Source organism: Oreochromis aureus, linkage group 14, assembly GCF_013358895.1.
Source record: "Oreochromis aureus strain Israel breed Guangdong linkage group 14, ZZ_aureus, whole genome shotgun sequence".
NCBI classification, from domain to species: domain Eukaryota; kingdom Metazoa; phylum Chordata; class Actinopteri; order Cichliformes; family Cichlidae; genus Oreochromis; species Oreochromis aureus.
Genome location: NC_052955.1, coordinates 2322770 through 2339610, shown reverse-complemented (window position 1 = coordinate 2339610; position 16841 = coordinate 2322770). Strand labels below are relative to the sequence as shown.

The 16841-nt window shown below is 43.1% G+C and overlaps 1 protein-coding gene across 1 annotated transcript in view; it reads right to left on the bottom strand.

The window, feature by feature from the left end:
- Window positions 1-11577: 11577 nt before the first annotated feature.
- The window catches only part of LOC116329776 (protein IWS1 homolog), a 31957-nt gene continuing 26693 nt past the window's right edge, over window positions 11578-16841 (bottom strand). The window contains exon 17 of the transcript XR_005608102.1: window positions 11578-11587. The gene's annotated coding sequence lies outside the window, so the exon portion shown is untranslated. The remainder of the gene's footprint in view (window positions 11588-16841) is intronic.

Below are 16841 nucleotides of genomic sequence, written 5' to 3'. Positions count from 1 at the left end.
AATGACTCTCAGGCTCAGATCGTTTACTCTGGTCTTGAAAGTCAAGATCAGGCTTCTGATGAGCGTCAGGCAGCTCTTCACCACCAGCTGAGGGACAAATCTGTTCCCCCACCCCTGCCGTGAGACTGCTAAACCATTAAAAATGACTTTCCCCATCGCCTTTTGTGGCTGGTTAAGCACTTATAGATGGGGTGGAGGCTGGGGTGGAGGCTGGGCAGTTAATGAGCTCCACCAGCAGACCTGCTGCTCATCAAATAGCAGCAGTGTGAACACAGTGGCCATATGCAGAGCCTGCAGGAGAGGGCAGGTTCAGCCCACTCATGGAGGCTGCAGTTAAAGGAGCTCTACAGATTTAAGATTTCAAAGTTTCCCAGAATGAATGAAAACTAAACTAAAAACTAAAACTAGGCAAGAAAAACATTTTATTCACTGAATTAAGAATAAAAAGTAGAAGCAGAACTAAAACTCTGTTGTGTTATATAATTGTTGCTTACCTGCTGAGGCTCTGGTCATTTTATTTACTGACATACCGTTAAAATATAATGATAAAGACTTAAAATAACACTGAAACTGATCAAAACTAAACCATACCAATAACAGCTGAACTGAAACGAGCAGCCTTCCAGTATGGACAGAACAGTCTCACATTAATTCCAAAATTATGGATTGATTTGCATCACAGGTGGGGTCTGGAAAAAAACTGGATCTGGATCCAGGAATTGGACATTGTGACAAACTTGTTCCAAATTCACCATCACAGCTTCAGATACTGCTGGGATGTCTTCCCTCACTGGGGAGTTATCAGCTCAAGACCTGAAACGATTCAAATACAAAAAAACATGAGACAGTATTTAATTAACAGAGGTGATCTGACTGTATCGGTCTCTGACATCACTGTGGAGGAAGTCTGGTCCACTCCTCTTCACAGCGTTGCTTCGGTTCATCGAGGTTTGCAGCATTCATCCATGCACAGCTCTCTGAGCTCTGCAGCACTTTGATTCTTTTCTTTTTCTGGTGCATATCTGCTGTGCTTGGATCATCAGCCGTGGGACAGACGGCCTCACACTGGTATACGGACAAGTTTATGGTCCACTCAGTGACTGTGAGGAGCCTAAATCCTCACCCCTCTACCACTGTACAAGCCTGCTGCTGTCAAATGTGTGGCTCTGTGGCACAGCGGGCAGTGCATTGGACTTCTAGACCACTTCTGAGGAAGAAATTCAAAGGTTGTACGTTTCCCCTCTTAGCTCCATGGAGTAAGGCTGGACTCTGCGTTTTGGTTCAGCTCATGCTGAATGAATAATTACAGGGTGTAATATGTCGCGTGTTGTAGTTCATTGGAGGTTTGGGTTACCTAATTTTAAGACCTGCTGAGGATCAGATGATCTTTTATTGTCTGCTCAAGCTCAGAGTTGATGGTTGGTTAGTTTGTAGTTTTCGTGTCTGCTCCTTTAGTTGCTCTTTATTAATATCAACGTTGTATTTTTAATAAACACGACACATCGCGCCTCTGTTTCTAGTCAAACTGAAATCATGGCATCGCATCTTTGTTTGATGTTCTCCACACTGATGAGAGCTCATCACAACCATGGTTCAACGGTTTCTATGGAAACTACAAACATCCACCTCGTGGTAGCACCAGAGGAAAAGTCAGAGGTTTGATAAAGTCAGCAGCGCTGTGTGTGTGTGTGTGTGTGTGTGTGTGTGTGTGTGTGTGTGTGTGTGTGTGTGTGTGTGTGTGTGTTTGGCAGACAGGGGGTGTGTTTGGGAGTGTCGGTCAGCAGGTCGCCCTCTCAGCTCCTATTTGAAGTGTCTCCGTTGCAGCCGGCCTTCGTGCTGAGCTCTCATTCACAGCCACTGGATCAGGACGCCCTCTGCCAATTACACGCAGCCTCCGGGCTGCCGTAGCTCACCAGCACGCGTCCGGCAGGCAGCAGGTCGGAGGATTACTGACCCACCGAAGCCAGCTGGTTTAGTTTGGTGTCTGCTGAAGTGTCTTTGAGCCAGGCACTGAAACTCTGACATGGGTTCCTGTGCGGCTTCATCATCACTTCCTGAATAAAAACAGCCGTCCTCAGTTCAATGTGAATTTATTTGAGTCTGTAATGAGAGCAGTGAGGATCCAGGCAACAAGTGCTGTTTGTGTTTTAAAAATAAACTCAGCACCTGATCAGCTTCAGTCCTGGAACACCGGACATGAAGCCCTGAGCGTGGGTTTGAAATGTGAATTTTAAAAAAAAAACACAATCCGGCAACAACAAAGGTGCAAAAAAAACCTAAAAAACTACAAATGTAAAAGAAAAACATAAAAACACTCAAAAAATTACAAAGAGGAAAAAAGAAGAGACACAAAGTGAAATACCTAAAATAATTCATGAGTCACGATCACATCTGCAAACACTGAATATTTTACATTTTTGTGAATTTTGACAGATTCACGTCGGCTGTAGTCAGAGTCATAGAAACGAAGGATGCCTGTGTTTGTGTACGTGTGGCTGTGAAGAAAAACTCACGTGTTTTAATGTCTGCTGCTTTTAACACCTTCAACCTGCATCTGACAAACTGCCTCCGGTGCTGGCAGCAGTTAGCCGATAATTACCCCTCCGCAGGGCAGTATGGAGGGCTACAGGTGGGCTACCTGGTGGTCTCACTCAGGTTCAGTGGGACAGATGTTAAATCCTGCCCGCCCTCCTCCTTACTCCTCCTCCCTGCTGGGATCCTAATAACAGTGGGCCGGGCGGTAGGATTTGTTGGACAACAGCGGCGGCTGCCTGACTGCCAGCAGCCTGTTCTCCGCTGGACGCCACCCCCACCTCAGGTACACCCAAATCTGTGATTAAACAATCTGCTGCTTCACTCAGAAAAAGTTTTAACTGGATCCAGGAGAAGCCGGTGAACCCACCAAAGATGGTAACCATCGACATGACCACAACTGGGGAACAGTAAACCACATTTCAACACTCTCACACCAATAACAACCCTCACTTGTGAACCACAGACCCTCATACGGTCCCCGTAAACCACGGCGTCTGTGCTGTACACCACACAGGAATGAGAACATCTGAGCACAAGCTGCAGGTGGCACGAAAGCATAAAAACCTCCATGCAACAGTGCAAGTGCAGTTTTTATAATGTCCAAACTGACCACGAGCTGTAAACTTAAAGATGTGCTGCACGTGAACAGCACTGATAGCGAGCTGCAGAGGCCGTGAATCACCACTGAAGAGTGTCTGAGACTCGAGTCCGCTCGAAAGAACAAGAGTGATGCAAAAAGAAGAGAGCGTCGTCCAACGCAGGAAACACTCGGACAGGAAATACAGCCAACACGCTGCTCGAGGTCCGTTTATGACTGCATAAGAAGAAAGATATCAATCTGTGTGTGTGTGTGTGTGTGTGTGTGTGTGTGTGTGTGTGTTAACCTGCCTGGTTAAACCTGAGTGTCCCCTGTGGAGATAAACTGAAGACACACACACACACACATTAACTACCCCCCTCAAAACACAAACATGGACACACAGGACATGTAATATCCTCGTTACACACACGCATTCATGCATGCATGATATCACACACACACACACACATCAGCCTGCCCCGGCCATCATTCCCAGCTCTGTGTGTGTGTGTCGCTGGCTGCCGGCCTCGTGCTGCTAAGCTTCTTTTACGTGCACAATGGCGCCATGCTGGCAGCTCAGGGCCAATTAAAGCCCTGTGAGAGAGAGAAACACCTCCAGGCGTCTAACCTCGATCGCCCATGGTTCTGATCTCTGAGGCGGACCAACCAGCTGCTTCACCTCCGGCATGAAAGAAACATGTTCTCATATTACATCAGTTTATCAGTCTGACAACACAGACAGGTTGGCAATCAAATGTCTTTAACACATGAAAACCACTTTGTGTGCGATCAGATGGTAACATCACCTGAAACAGCCTGTGGACTGAAACATTTAAGGATGGGACTTCTATGCTTCACGTGTTTCTCTAACACATGTTAGCTTATCATGTTAGTAATGGAGTCAACCAATCAATAACCTCAGTGAACGACAGCTCACAGGTCTGGAGAGGTTGAAGCTTCTCCAGGAGCTACTACACAGCACAACTTGTTTAAGGGACACATTCAGCCTGTAGAGTTGACTCTGCAGAACAGCAGAAGGCATCATATCATACCTTTCTGGTGTTTATCTTACTCCATAAAGTGCTTTTGAGATGTGAAGTCAAATTTAACAACCCCAGATTCAACAAATTTGGAAGGCTGTCTAAAATATAGAAGAAGAATGCAGGCTGTAAACCTTATAACCCCATTTTTTATTTACAATACAACAGAAAATATATCAAATGTTTAAATCAAGACATTTTACACTTTTTTGGAAAATATGCTCTCATTGTGAATTTGATGGCAGCAAAAACGTTTGAATGTTTGAAAGGCTTTTGACATGTTTTCATGTTGTGTTGTAAGTAAAGTTGCAGTTTATTAGATTTGCAAATCGCTGCATTCTGGTTTTCTTCACGTTTGGCACAGCGTCCCAGCGTTTTTGAAACGGGGCTTATAAACTAAATTAAGTTTGCGTGCTTTAGAGGATTTATTGAAGCGGCAGGATGCATCCCGGTGGAGGTCATGGTGGTTCTATGTTTCACTACAATAAATTCAAAGTCTGTTTATGCTGATGATATCTTTGTATATATGAAGGTTTTATTTAATACCTCATTTAAAATCTTTACATTTCAGAAGAGCACATAGCTCCGCTCCATGTTCTGATCCATTCTTTAGAGTTTGGTTAGATATCAAATTAGTGACAAACCACCTGTTGTGGTCTGTTCTCCGTCTCAGCTCTGCGCTGTTGTGTTAGGTGTCCTGTGTTTAGTTCAGCTTCACCCGTCTTGTTTTTCCCAATTAGTTCCAGCTGTGTTCCCTGATGTTTCCATTTTTCCAATTACCTGTGTGTGTGTGTGTGTGTGTGTGTGTGTGTGTGTGTGTGTGTGTGTGTGTGTGTGACTGTGTTTACATATCTTTGTGGGGACCAAATCTTGGAAGTTTACTATGCTTGTGGGGACAAAATCCAGGTCCCCAAAAGTTTGAATGCATTTTTGAGACTCAAAATGTGGTTTTACTGTCAGGGTTACAGTTTTGTTATGGTTAGGATTAGGCATTCATTTTTGATGGTTAGGGTAAGCAGCTAGGGAAAGCATTAAGTCAGTGAGATGTCCCCACAGGATAGCAAAACAGACGTGTGTGTGTGTTTAAACCCCTGTTTGCGTGTTCGTTGTCATGTCATGCTGTCTCCCATGTTGGATTTTTGTACTTTTTTCCTTCGGTCATCCAGATTTGGTATCAGAAGATGGTATCATCAGCATAAAACCTGCTTTGTGAGGAAACGCTCACTTTCTATCTTTAGATGATTGATTTGATTGAAGGAAATTCACCAAGGTGAAAAAAAGGGTTATCAAGGTTAGCTTTTGTTTATTAATTCCAACCTCTGCTTCTGCATTTTGGGTCTGCTTTCTGTTTAAATATGACTCTACTTCATGTTATTCGTGTACACCAACACATGGTAAAACAGCTTTCTTTACCGTCTGTACATCCAGCCTGTGTTCTTATTCTCTTCTTTAAAGGTTTATTGAAAAATAAAGAATTTCCTTCAATCAAATCAATCATCTAAAGATAGAAAGTGAGGGTTCCCTCACAAAGCAGGTTTTATCCTGATGATACCATCTTCTATAAGAGCATATTTATGTTTCAGAAGAATAAAGAGTCATGATGTTAGATAGCACATCACCCTGCAGTAATGTTTGACCATCTGTGATTTATTTTTGATGAACACAGCTGTTCAGACTAACAGATTTTAGATTATAATTATTATTTTGTGAGTTCTGTCCTCTTGTTTTTTCACATTTATTTCAACAACCTGCAATAAAATATCATCAGAATAAAATAAAGAAACAGGTAAAAATGACAACTTATGTTCCAAACAGCACTAACAGCACAGAGGAGTCAGGTGTCACCCAGGCAGCATGCCAATCCCTCATTCAGAACAATATACCAACACACCTGGTGACATCAGCACCAGCAGTCCCTCTGATTGGCCGTCGGTATGAGCGAGCTGATTAGAAGAGGTCAGCGAGTGTTTGAGTGTGTGAATGAAAGTGTGCCACTACTGAAGCACGTTAAACGTTTGTACAAAACGTTCTTCCTGTTACTGAAAGGAGCAGAGATTTGATCCTCCTGTAAGTGAGGCAAACCTGTATATTGTCAGTAAGTTTCAGGTGGTGTAACTGAATCGCTGTAACGTGATGCTTTTTGTTCTCTAAACACTGAAGACGATCACAGAACCATTCAAATGTTTCTGCGTTTAGTGGAGACCTCTGCGCCTGTCATAAAAGCTCAAACTGTTCTGAGAAATTTCAGATTTTAGTTTCAACAATTTAACTTCCTCACTATGAAAAACACACAAAGAAAGACGCGTTTTTAAAGCCTGATAAACATATTTGATCATTCTTCTCACGGTTTTCATGCTGTTCATTGAGGAGAGCTATTATGCTTTTTCTCTTTTTTATGTTAAAATTTTCAAGTTGTTATATTATATTTAGTGAAACTTTAAAATGAAGAGGTTAATAGATGATGACATTTACAAGGAACAAATGGTGTAAGAAAGCTACCGTAGGGCGAGAGGCTAAATGATGCCATTGTTATTTAGAAACTTACTGAATTAAATATTTCCAATGAAACTATTCATACTGGAAAAACTCCTTGTAAGGGTTAGGCTACTGAATTATTTGCAACTGATAGCAGCAGGTTTGGAAAAGATGCCTCATACTCAAAGAAAATCAAGTCGTCTGCTTCTCTTACAGGGTTTGGTCGACTAACCTACTAATCGGTCTACGAATCATCCTACCCAGATCAGTTGATGAGTTTGTATAGTTTTTATATGTTCCTCTTAATTGTACATTTCTCTCCTGTTTGTCATTTATTCCTGCTTTCTTACTATTTATATTTTTATTCCTGCACAGTTGGTGTGGAGCACCCATCATTTCGATGTACATGACAAACACAATAAACGGCGATTCGATTCTATTCTAAATGTAGCTTTGTCTTATAGTTTGGTTTCCGTTCACACAGAGGAAAATCCAGGTGAACTCCAAACCAACCAAAAAGCCAAACTGCAAACCACATGAGAATGTTCTGTCCACTGATTGGCTGGATGTGTCTGAGAGCAACAGAATACATACAGGAAGAAGGTGCTCTATTCTGCACTATTGGAGAACCCAAGAATTTACACTCATTTCATGGCTAGATGTTAGTCAGTGCAGACTTTTGCACATCTATAGAAGCTTTTTAGTTTAGACTTGCAGTGTACATCTGGCAACTGGTTTGGATCCATTTTCAATCTTTTTAAGTCAAATATCTCAGCTTTACTTAAATTACAGTTAACACAGTGACCAAAGCTGCAAACGCAACCTTTAACATTTAAACTGTGCATGTTTTTTTTCTCTTAGCCACATGAAGCATCCACATGATGATATACAGCAGGATGATTAAAATTGTATATAAGAAGCAAATACAGCTGATGTAATGTTAACAACTGACATGTGTCTTCCATTGTAAACCTACTAATCAGTGCTAACATTGATAACGTTACCCAACAGTGTTCAGTTTCATAAATCATATGTAAACTGTCACGATCTCTGCTAACGGTCCCTATGATGTCACCTCTCTTCTCACTGGCGTTCCAGTTACCAAAGCAGTCAAGATAGTAATAAATTACAGCACGACCCGCCACAACTGGACCATCCTCAACACCGACCAAGTCTGCCTACTCGTGGAGCCGTATCTTCAGTCCACGTATTTCCTCAGAAGCATGAGTGTGTTCCCCAGCAGCACCCAAACAGACCGACGGAGGGGGAAACTGTTTGTGCAAACTGCTCATTTGTACATAACTATAATACTGAGACACAAAATGATACAAACTAAAATAGAATGTCATGAAGCATTCGATGCAGTTTTCCTCAGTGAAACCATCATCAGGCCACAAAAGCTGAAGGTTTTTGATATTTCAGTCAAACAGCAGCAAACTGCTGTCGGTCTGTTGTTTGCTCCGCTCCCCAAACTAATCTGGTTTAATCCCAACAGGAATCCAGCAAACTAACCTCTAAATCTAAAATCTGAGCACGCAGCTTTTCATTACTTCCATATTAGAGCTCCGTGGTAATACGGCTCGATTTAACACAGCAGCTAATGTCCCCAAAAGAGCTCTGAGTGTCTCAGGGTGCTAACGTGTGCAGCACACACCGAGTTCATGAAGGTCTAAAAGTGTGCAAACACCAATTTATGAAGTCGGGATTCACCAGGATTCATCTTCCACAACAAGTTTCCTGTTGGAATCTTAGTTCAGATTTAAACTTTACAAACACGACAGCACAGCAGTAAATACTGAAAACCAAAGAAGACACTGACACAGTGAGGTGTTTCCTAACCCTGAACAGGTGAGCTGAGACCAGCTGGAGGTTAAGTGGGAAGCAGCAGTGATGCCATCCTCACCCTGCTGTGAGGATCTAGATGTGTCGGTCAGTTTTGAAGTCTTTGTTTTTGTTCTTCGCATTAAAAATAAAGAAAATCCTTTAAATAAGTCAAATGGTAAATGGCCTGCATTTGTATAGCGCTTTACTTAGTCCCTAAGGACCCCAAAGCACTTTACACTACATTCAGTCATTCACACATTCACACACTGGTGATGGCAGCTACATTGTAGCCACAGCTGCTCTGGGGCGCACTGACAGAGGCGAGGCTGCCGGACACTGGCACCACCGGGCCCTCTGACCACCACCAGTTGCCTACTGGTGGTGGTCATTTACCATTTACCATCTTTAAATAAGTCAGTGCCTGAGCAGTTTTGGACTGAGAACCAGAATTCACGCTGTCTTTGTGTTTCTTCAGACTTATTTAATCTCCTTCGTCCATCCGTCAGAGTGCGAAACCTCTAATCTCTGGTGTCACCTAAGGACAAACTGCTGAGCTTAAAAACGCGACAGGAGGTTTGTAAACCTGAAAACCTTCTTTTAAACACACACACTCCTCTGAAAGACGAGTGTAGCCACCGCCACCACAAAAGCACCCAAACATGAGCAGAAAGAGCCGAGAGCGGGGCTGCCGGTGGCTGTTGTGTCTCTAAACCAAACACTGAGTGTCTGAACAGCAGCCAAGCCAGAAGGGGCAACCGGCGAGCCAACAACGCCGGTCCTCATGGCAACCGTAGTAGTAGTAGCAGCGAAAGAAAGAAAATCGAGCTATTCAGAGAATGCACAACAACGTTTAATGTGTTACTCAACTGTGTGTCTAACACTGGAGGTGGGTGGAGTTTGGTGATACGTAACAGCTGGTGTGAGAGGATGCGTGGCCGCACCGTTCAAAGAACACAAACATGCAGAGCAGCGAATCTACAAACACCACAAGGAGGATGATGTCATCATCACAGACTGTATATAAAAGATGGATGAAGCCTCAGGTCTGAAATGTAGAGCAAACGTATGAAACCTGCACTCTTTGAAATGAGCAGCAGGGGGCGACTCCTCTGAGCTCTGTCAGTCTTACTGAGAGAAAAATGATGATCCCATCAGCCACGACAGAGTCACCATAAAACAGCTTCACCTCACAGTGTCATTTACAAAAAGAAGACAGGACTCAAGGGAGGAAGGAGCAGAGAAAGGATGGAAGGAAGGAAGGAAAGAAAAAGACAAAAAAAAAACCCAAGGAAACGAAGGAAGGAAGGTTTTGAAAGCATCACTCAAAACATATATTTAAAAGAAGATTTAGAAAGAAGTTTTTCTTTTAAACATTTTTAAAACTGCTTTAAAAATCAGAGATTTGTGTAAATATTCGTTAGGAGTTCATCAGCCTTCAGTGTCGGTCCTCAGAAGGACAGACAGATATGTGTGTGTGTGTGTGTGTGTGTGTGTGTGTGTTCACACTGTAGCGATGGACCCAGGCCAGAGCGTCCCCAATGAGCACGCTCAGACCAGGGAAGAGCCCACCAATCAGAGCGCTGCTGCCACAGTTTTGCTGTCGCGGGGGGCCGCTGGCATCAATCAGGTCCTCAGGTACCTGCCAATAAAACACACACACACACACACACACTTTGTTTACTTGTTGTTTACCTCCTTCACTCTGCAGCAGCCAATTAGGGTTCAAAGAGAGACTCAGAAAGTTGCATCACTTAAAGGGTCAGTGAATCCAAGTTAATCAAATCAAAGCTTTTGTGCTTCAAAGTGAGAATCATTTTATGTAAGAAACACAAACTCAGTGAACTTCAGATAAAAAAGAAAGATTTTAGCAGCTTCATAATCAGAGCAGGCGACGAAGACACCGAGAGACAGTTAAAGTACAGCACAGTTACCTGGAGACAGCGAGGGTCTGCACCTGAGACACACTGCAGGGATTCAGCTCACACTGAGCATCAAAGTTTCATTCAACAGAAACCAGAAAGAGTTTTTACATCCATGTTTCTTCTTCAGGGATCTTCAATCCTTTTGTTTTTTTGATTACCACAACAATAAAACAAAAAACCTTGACAAAAACAACACAAACCAAACATAAAAATGTGCACAAAGTATGTAAAATTACAAAAGCATGTCAAAACTTTCAATTCTGTTATTAAAATGTAATGAAAAAAAAACAATAAAATCACTATCAGAACAAACAAAAAGACATCAAAAGCCACAAACTGATGTAAAATTATACGACAATAAATACATTACAATAAAGGTCCTTTATTGTACATGTCATAAATGTCACTTTAGGTCAGAACATGATGTGAAATGACAAAAAGTTGGCCAAAAAGATGCAAAAGATGGACACAAAATAACAAAATGACCTCAAAGAGCGATGAAATTCCCCCAAGACAAAAGTGAAATAGGCACAAAGTCACGTGAAATTACCTCCAAAAAGGCACCGACACATAAAACCAAAAACTGTCCACAAACAGATGTAATTATGCTAAAAAAAGATCGTAAAATGATGTGAAATCACAAAACTTTAAAAGATGACCTGAAGTGACAAAAGGAGGAGGAGCAAAAGCACCAAAATGACTTCAAAGAATATAAAATTAGAGGAAACAGACAGAAGATGAAACAACCAAGAGACACAAAAGCTGCTTTAATCTACCGTCACCTTGTGGCCACGGGAGGAACTACAGCTGTGGGATGAAGGGGAAACACTGGAGGAGCCTTTTACACTGAAGTGTTTCCTCCTTCTGACTGACCACAGTTTTTCTGGCCTCTGACGGAGGCTGCCGGGTTGGAAACACGCACAGAGTCAGAATGTCAGCTTCAGTGTGTACAAACTGACACAAAATACCCACAAACACAAACAAACACACAACACAACCAAAAACAGCATCAAAATCACCACAAAGTGGTTTAAAATATCTGGAAACACGGAGAAAATGGTGCAAAACGGGCAGAAAATGACAACAAAGTCATGCAGCATTAGCCAATCAAATCCCACAGAGACATAAAAGAACCAAAAACATCACAAAGAGACAAAAAATTATAATTAACAGTTGAGAAATCACAAAAAAATGACCACAAAATGAACCGTCTTACATCATTTAATCCTCACTGTGCACTAAGGGCTCCACAATGATGTAGAAAGCAAAGATAAATGACAGATGACAATAGAAGTAATTCACAGCATCTTCTTCAGTCCTGAAGGACACGATGAACGACCCTGAGCGCCCCCTCTGGCGCCACCTGGAGGACAAGCACACACCTGAGGTACTGCTTCTTCACCAGCTGCTTCTCATCACGCTCGTCACCAGGCGTGTGTCAGTGAGCCGTGTGATTGGCTCATTAGTCGGTATAAAAACAAAGGCAAGCAGCCAGCCAATCAGCACAAAGAAAACAGGCCTCTGCTTCGTAACATGCCCTGGGAGAGTGGTGGTCCAGCGAGTTGGAGTTGGAGCTGGACACGAAGATCAAACCCTGAAATAATAAACAGGACACAACCGAATTAAAGATTTAAAGTTAAACGCCAACAGCTCGGTGAGGCCGAAGGATCAGAGCCGATATTCTGATATATGAGCCGATGTTTTCTTTCAGGCACATTAAACATAATCAGAATTATTAGTGAGTTCTCATTAAGGCCGTAAGGAAGCGTGAACACTGTGTAAATAAGAGAGAGTGTGTGTGTGGGCTGCTGTGGTGAGCTGTGACCATGTGTTTGGTGGTTTCATCCCTTTAGTCTCAGCCGTGTTGCTGTCGGTGAGACTGAGAGCAGCTGATGGCTTTCACAGGTCTGCTGTGTGGGACGGGTCGAGTCCAGGTCACAACAGCAAAGTCATGACTCGAACACTTTCAACGGGAGCGTGAGGGAGCTCCAGCAGGTCAGAGAAACTGGGAACACCACCCCACCCCACCCGCTCACCGGCTGTGTGTTAAATTAATTTGTACTTTTCCGTCAGCTCGTCCCTGCAGCTGTCGTTGCCACAGACGCACAAAACAAGCGCTCCTCTGTCTGCTGAGACGTCATTATGTTTGTTTCCGTCTGTTGGCCGCATCAGGTAACAAAGCCGTCAAAGGGCCGTCCGAGGAGACGTGCACGGTCGTTAGCAGGAATCAAACCTGAGACCTCTCTGTCGTCCGTCAAACAGCAGCAAACCTCTGTCAGCGGATCAGATTCTCGGATCGTCTGACCTCAGACAAACTTCCCCACCGGCCTCGTGTTTATTTTAAGCTTTTTCTCATGAGTGCAGGTTAACATCACCGCGGCTGCTACTGTGCACTTTACTTTTTATTTTATTTTCATGGCTTCTGTGCTTCAAAAAGAAGTTCAGCTGTAAAAAAAAAAATAACTCACTGCTCAGTTGATCATTAAAGGTGGACATAGCCACGCCCCCTAGTTATCAAACTTAATACACAGCTATTATAGACCGTGGCTGTTTTTGTATGAGTCCGTAAACATGATTAAAGTTTTAACGAGGACAGACTTTAACGAGGGAGCCTCAAGTGGACATTAGAGGAACTGCAGCTTCTGGCACACCTGTGTTGCTCCTTGCTTCATGGTCAGCGTGACTTTTATTTTGAAACTTCTTTTCAATCAAGACTGGACTTAGTTACTCAGAGGCGCCTGTAACTTCTTTATTTCAAAAATGTGAACAATGTTTTCTTCTTTGCAAACACAGACAATATAAAAGACGCCAAAGTGAAGCTAACACAAAGGTGCCTTCTTTTAACAGCCAGCAGGGGGCGACTCATCTGGTTAAACAGGTTTGCTGTATAAAAACGACCCTCGCTCTGTGAACACAGGAAAGTCTCTCCTGTTGAGCTCCGAGTCGTACTGAAACCTTCAGACGACAGAAAAACTTTCATCCAAACTATCGAAGTACTCTATCTCATGAAACACTGCAGTACTACTGAAGTCTGCGAAATACATGTGTGTGTATTTTAACTCATTTTAACTCTTATTTCCATTAATATATATTTATGATGTATGCACTGCTCTGAGAGATGCTTCACATTGCATCGTTCACCTGTACATTAACTAAGGCCTTCTGTTCTATTCATTTTTTTGCTCATTTTAAAAGTCTGCAAGAAGAAGATTATCCAGGTTTGTTCACTGGCTAACCACTCTTCTGTTTTTGGACTGGTGTTTGAGACATGTCTGCTGAGCTCTTCAGCTTTTGAAACTTAGACTCGTTTTTGTACCTGAACTTTTGTGTTTCCCAGCTCTGTGCCGAGTCCTCCGTCTTTAGCCCAAGCCTGGTGAATATCCTGCAACCTTCAGCTGTTATTCAGGCACCAGTGGCTGCTCTCACTTCCCTCCATAAAAAATCAGAGCTGAGCCTGTGCTCCGCCAACTGTCCCCTTAAAGGAGATTAGAGTTCTCGGAGCGGAAAAGAAAGTGTTGCTCATTTGTCTCCCCGCAGGATTTTCTGTCCCGTCGGTCCGCCGTCCTGCTGACTCTGCGGTAACGACGTAAAGCTCCAGCTGATGATTCATGGATCGGATGACTCAGATCTTGTGAGTGAAGCTTCTCTGGGCCAAATCAAGCCGGTAGGATTCCCCCTGGATATTCCCTGCCGTCCTCGGTCTCACACCTCCAGCTTTCCTGGATCTCGCTGTTTACTCAGTCAGCTCTCACAGTGAAAGCTGAGCCGCGGCTCTCTGTGGATCTGCTCTGAAGGTTATTGGGAGGTCTGAAGGTAGTCAGACACCAAAACAAAGACACACAAAACTCTCATCACAGGAGTTTACCAATCTAGGAGCTGCTGTTAGCTACACCACCACTACGTCAGCAGTGGAAACACTGAAATGGACATGTGACCGTGGGCCTGTTCCGCTTCTCCTTGTTTCCTATTGTAAACATCTCCTGTTCATGTTGTTCGTGGCCAAAGTTTCTAATAAAGAGCTCAGACGGCTCTAAACACTCAGAGGCCAGTGTGCACTGAAGCTCCACCCACCAAGCTTTTAGTTTATGAGGGGCATCCAATCAGAAGAGCATTACCTTAAAGAGGAGGAGCTAAAACTGCTCATTTGAGACAGAGGATGAGCTGAGAGGACTGGTATATGATTCTATAAAGTAAGGATTATTTTGATTTGTGAATCATACAAAGCTACTCATACAAAGCAGTAAATGAGTGTAAGAAACTTCCTTGTGTTGTTCAGCATCCATCTTCTACCTTTAAGGCCTCATAAAATCCACATGGCTGAGTTATTTAAAAAACACCATAAGTGTGTGTTTACTCAGGTAATTTCTGCTGTAAAAATTTGAATATTCTAAATATTTTTACATGGGTGTGTATGAGAACGGACTCTAGTGGACATTTGAGGAACTGCAGCTGTTGGCTCTTCATGCTGCTTTGATGGACAGATTTCACCAGCTGATTGTGAACAAACTAAAGAGCTTCAGAGCTTCTGCTGGCTTCAGGACATCGAGGATAATATCCCGAAGCTTCTGAGGGTTAAAGCATTGATGCGGTGTCACCATCGCGAGTCAGGCTTTGAATACGTCAGCTGACCTGATTTGCTAATAACCTTTTTAATTATCTTTGTGACAGCTGAATTCTTGGCACGATGCTGCTTTGCCAAAGTGTTTCGTCAGCCATGTTGGCTCCACAAGCCCGCTCCCTGACCCTTGCTGCAGGTAACTGTGTTGTCTCTGTTGTCAGGGTGATGTTACTGATGACTCTGGTCCAAAAAGGGCAAACAATGACTCACCTGAAGCGTCACTAATTTCTCACTTTTTAATGTTCCTGTTAGTTTAACCGCTCCTGATTCCTGTTCAGCCAAGTGAATCAGCTGACAGAGCCCAACCGTTTCCACGTAACGTACGAGAGCAGCAGCTTGACCGACAATAAGTGCATTATATGAGCATTCCAGTAAGTAATCAAATAACCAGCACTCGGACATCACGCCACAAAATCAGTAAAATAACTGCAACACAGATCCACTGTGATGGAGACACACCTGTAAAGCTTAGAAATAGAGTTGGATGCTAAAGGCCTTTTCAGGCAGGACGTAGCATGTAGCAAACATGTCTCGACAAACTTAAGCATGCCAGGTTTGTTTAGACAGTAAAGCAGCTTGTTGTACTAAGGTAGGAAAAGTGTGTGGTTTAGACAGGGGTCGCATCTTATATTAGTGGGTGATAAAAAATCACACAAACAATGAAGCTAGCAGTTAGCACAGCGTATGCTACTGCCTGTGTTAAAGGGCCATAACACCACCAAACAGCAGACGCTGTTCTCCCAGCACAACACAGACTCCAACACAAACTGCACATGAGGACAGAAACTAAATCTCTCACAGGTTTTCACAGAAACTATTTCAGACAACATTAAGGTTAGTGGGCTAGCTTGGCTAACCATAACGTCATTGCTAGAAAATGACTTTTGTTAACTTTTGTTTTAACTGGCTCATAACACAATTTTGTGACTATTTGTTTTTCACTCAATAATTTAAAGAAAATGAAATTCATTACAGCGTCTGCTCGTTCAGATCCAGTTTGGTATTGGACCTGGTTTGACTTCACAGAACCGCCACAGAAGATAGGACTCTGTGCAGTCCTGTGAAAAACTATGAACACCTTCACTGCTTCCATAGGAATTAAAAGATAAGTAGGACATGACCACCTCAGGTGGATTTAACACAATTCCACAACCTTCCCACGAGTGGTCTCCGCAAAGTCACCCCATCAAACCCAAAAGCTCCATCTCAGACTATACAGGTCTCAGTTAGCATGTTAAAGGTTAAAGTTCATGACGGCATGGTTAGCGATAGAGTGAACAAATATGGCTCGTTTGAAAATCCATAAAGAATCAAAGTGCTGCAGAGCTCAGAGAGCTGTGCATGGATAAATGCTGCGCACGTCAATAAACTGAAGCAACACTGTGAAGACGAGAGGACCAGAAGTCCTCCACAATAATGCAACAGACTCATAAAGTCACACTTTACTGTTATTTCAGGTTATTGGTGCTAAAGCAGGTTCTGTGAGCTCAGTTATTCACAGCACTGCAGACTTATAGGCTCCTGTATTTAGACTCGTGTGTCCTGCTCAAAGGGCAACAGGAAGGAAAGAAATGAGTGCTAAGATGACATCACCTCGAGCAGAGAAGGTCATGGACTAATTAAAGGGTGATTGGTTGGGGGATGGTGGTCTTATTATTAGCGTATTAGCTGCAGTGTCATTACCGTTATTAACCCAGGTGTGTTTTCTCAATGACCAAATCCTCCATCCCGAACAGACGGATGGGTGGAACAGAGGTCGTACGACTTCGAGGGGATAAGTGGGAGAGAGCCCTGTTGCCATAGCAACAGAAACACAAAGAAGATGGGGATCAACTTCGAGTTCACGG